Source organism: Formica exsecta, unplaced genomic scaffold (assembly GCF_003651465.1).
Source record: "Formica exsecta isolate Colony F162 unplaced genomic scaffold, ASM365146v1 scaffold1506, whole genome shotgun sequence".
Taxonomy (NCBI): domain Eukaryota; kingdom Metazoa; phylum Arthropoda; class Insecta; order Hymenoptera; family Formicidae; genus Formica; species Formica exsecta.
In genome coordinates, this window is record NW_021848832.1 from 5,058 (window position 1) to 8,733 (window position 3,676).

Genomic DNA, 3,676 nt, shown 5'->3' on the forward strand with positions numbered 1-3,676 from the left:
GTTCGTCGGGCGGCGGACTTTCGGCGGATCGGCGGCCGAGTAACGGTGCATTGACGGTGGAAGGATGCATCGTTACAAATATATTGTAATGATACCGTTACTAATGGCCTAGCGGGCCGATCCACCGCGCGCTGTTTTGAGGCTCGGCGCCTATGGCGCCCCTAAACTTCCACACCCGTGTCTCGCTCCACCGTGGGGCCACCCCACCACGCGCCGACTCGCGTAAGTGGGAGGCCGGCCGCCGGTATATAAGGCGCTCCGGCGAGCGTAGCGTTACCAGTTCCCGATCCCGATTCCTGTCACGTACAACTCTCCGGATCCTGAACCGACTCTCGCGTTACACCGGGCTACAGGCTTCCCGTAGTTAGGCCGGGTACGTCCGCATGAGCCACGCTGGCTTCCCGAGCTCCGCGCGCACCAGCCACGCGAGAAACTCTGTACGCAAATTTCTGTACGCACCACTCTTGCATGTCGCATTGTGGATAACAGCCGCTCACGCGAATCTCTGTACGCACCGCTCCCGCATGTTGCATTGTACATATAATATAGCTCAGTGTTAGATGTTGATAATCACTTAAATAAACATAAAGGTTTAAACCGCTTATACCGAGGTAAAGTAAGTTGTAGTTTCCCCCTTCTCCCGAATCCTGGCACCGGCGAGCCTAGATCCGCGGCGTACGGGAAAGGTGAACCGTTACAATATATACAATTAATATAATATAATATAAATATATACAATTAATATAAATATAAATATACAGGGTGGTCCATTTTAAAAGAGCCAGTCAAATATCTCAAATAATTGCATATAAATAATTCACGATTTTTGATCGCCACACATTATTCAACGCCGTGAATTTTTTTTGATGCATTTTTAATGAATCACTGCGTGAATAAATTTTATTGCATATTTCATATATTATTTGTATTGTTTTTTTTTTGTGCATTTTTTTTCATGGCGTATTTGATTTTTTTTTTCTGTGAACGTGTTGTCACGATATGAACATTTAAATATCTGAAATAAAAAAAAGGGATCATATAAGATGTCTGATGATAAAATATAAAATTTTAATAATCGTATATTAGGTTAAACTGAACAAAAAATTCTGTTACTTTTTTACAGACAATCACGTAAAATTTGTAGTTATTAATTAAAGATTTGTGAATAATCACGCGCTATACGGTAGATGAGTTGTCATGGCGATGTCTGCCGTCGTGTTACACTTTATACTTTACACGTGTCACACGACAGCAGATATCGCCCTGACAACTCATCTACCGCATAGCGCGTAATCGTTCACAAATCTTTTATAATTAATAACTACAAATTTTACGTTGTCTGTAAAATGGTAGTTTGTATTACCTACTTGCTCTTGTTACTTACTTTCCGATTGTTAATTTTTGTCCTGTTGTGACGAGGCGTGGAGGAAAATTCTTCTTCTGAGGAGGAAGAAAATTTTCTTTTTCTTTTTATCACCTCCTTTTTATTACCTCTTAAATAATTTTTTTCCAGAGAATCGGTAGCATTATCATCATCATTATCATCATTAACTTTATTTGTATCATTTCTTTTCTCCTACGCATAATAAAAAAAATAATGAAAAAAGTAAAGATTAAAAACGCAGCATATATTTCGAATATGTAGGGAATATTTTTTCAGAATCTACATGCGCTGTTAGAGATATTAATTAATAGAACTTACTGATTTTAAAGATTTTGTTGGCGTAGCAGATACAATAAAATTGAAATTTATATTCCGTTAAAGGCAAGAAAGTATTAAAAAAATTATAACGGAAAGGCATTAATATAATTAAAGGCATTAATATAGTTACTTACTTTCATAGATGCATCATGCACTTGACCATGTATTGAGCCATGTGTTGGATTTGATGGAGCGTTCTGTGGTTCGTAATTCGCTATTTTAAACAGAAAGAAAAAAAATACATTAATAGTTATACTAGTAGTTATACTAGTAGTTAAAATTTAAGAGTTAGGATTTTTGGTAAATCTATAGATAAACTTACATTACACGGATGATTTCGATGTTTTAAATATCAACGTGGTCAATCGGGACTGTGGTCAATCGGGACCGTGGTCAATATCAACGTGGTCAATATCAACGTGGTCAGACGGGACGCTCCCGGCTGGGATAGGCGTCTGGGAGGGCGGGGGTGGATTAGGAGTTTGAGGATATAGATTGGGAGAATGAGTAGGATAGATGTGAGAGAAGGTCGGAGATTTGAGACTGAGAGGTTGAGTCGAGACAAGAGTTCCTTGAGGAGGGGGATGGCACGGGCTTTGGGAGAGGAAAGGGAATGAGGGCGCGTTCCACTTAAGGACCGCAGCGCTCACGGTATCATTTTATCCTTGTTCACCGAAAGTTAAACAAAGACACATGATGCTCGTTAGCGTTGCGGTCGTTAAGTGGAACGCGCCCTGAGAGCAAGGTTCGGATGAGGCGGACTAAAGGGGAAGGATGCGAAAGCGCAGTCGGCCGGTTTTCCGGAAGTTATGCGCAAGCGGTTTCCACGACGTCAATACAGCCGAGGATGGCTGCAAGGGGGAGTTTCTTAATGGGTGCAAGTCCCACATACTCCGCTGGACTGGCTAGCGTTTCCTTTATGCATCTCTGCATAATGTATTTTTCTCCTCTTACGCAAAAACTGGTCATCACTGTGAGTGATACTGTAAAGATTTTAGTCATTATCCTTAAAAAAATTTAAATAAAGAAAGTTTGAAAGATCTCATGGTTAATGTCAATGCTGAAGAACATAATTCAAAGGACATAATAAGTTGATATATGTGTTGTGCCTCTAGCCGCTAAGGAAGAGGTCTTTAGGGATTTATACTAATTATCAATTAGTATAAAAAAGACAAATAATTGTTAAAAAAAATACATTGTAAATAATTACATACTCACATACAAGATATTTTATTTTTTATATCAAAATATATCAGATTAAAATATAAAATAACACAAAAAGTACTTAAGGAAAAAATACTTTATTATAATGTTTTGAAAAGCTCTCGAGATAAACTACAATAATATGCAATAAAAAATATTTAAATAGTATTCCATTTAAATAATTTAATGTGACCCTCAAATAACTCTTCAAGGTCAAATCAATGGTATTGTCTTACGGCCCCCTCGAAATCATACAACTTTTGTCTAAAACATTTTTGTCTTAAACTTATAGATTTTAAGATATTTCAGTGGATATGTTAAAATGGCCTACCCTGTATATATACATATATAATATAGTCAATATATAACTCTACGTCATGGAAAATGTAATTTTTAAGATATTACTGTATTTATATTCCGGATGTATTCTGCACAAAATAACCCGCAACGGTTTGTCCCCCGTTTTTGTTGCGGCACATCGGGATACTGCAACAAAAGTGAATTAAATTGTTATACTATCATCAATAGTCTCATGAAACATCTTGTACATTTTGTAGCAAAAAGTAAAGAAAAGCGCCAAGTCGCTTCCTTATACAAACAAAATAAAAGTATTAAATTACCGTTGTTTAAACTTGTTTCTAAAAAATATAAGTTTAAACAATAATAATTTAATACTTTTACTTTGTTTGGGTGAGGAAGTAAGTTTGCGCTTTTTTTCCTTTCTTTTACAAAATATACAAGATATCTGATAAAAATATTGATTAAGAATGC

The 3,676-nt window shown here is 37.1% G+C and overlaps 1 long non-coding RNA gene across 1 annotated transcript; it reads right to left on the reverse strand.

The window, feature by feature from the left end:
* Positions 1-858: 858 nt before the first annotated feature.
* LOC115232912 lies at positions 859-2,498 on the reverse strand. The gene is made up of 4 exons (XR_003883682.1): positions 2,025-2,498; positions 1,837-1,916; positions 1,385-1,576; positions 859-1,015 (listed from the first exon to the last, which is right to left on the reverse strand). It is a non-coding gene; the product is annotated as an uncharacterized LOC115232912 (long non-coding RNA).
* Between the last annotated feature and the right edge of the window lie 1,178 nt (positions 2,499-3,676).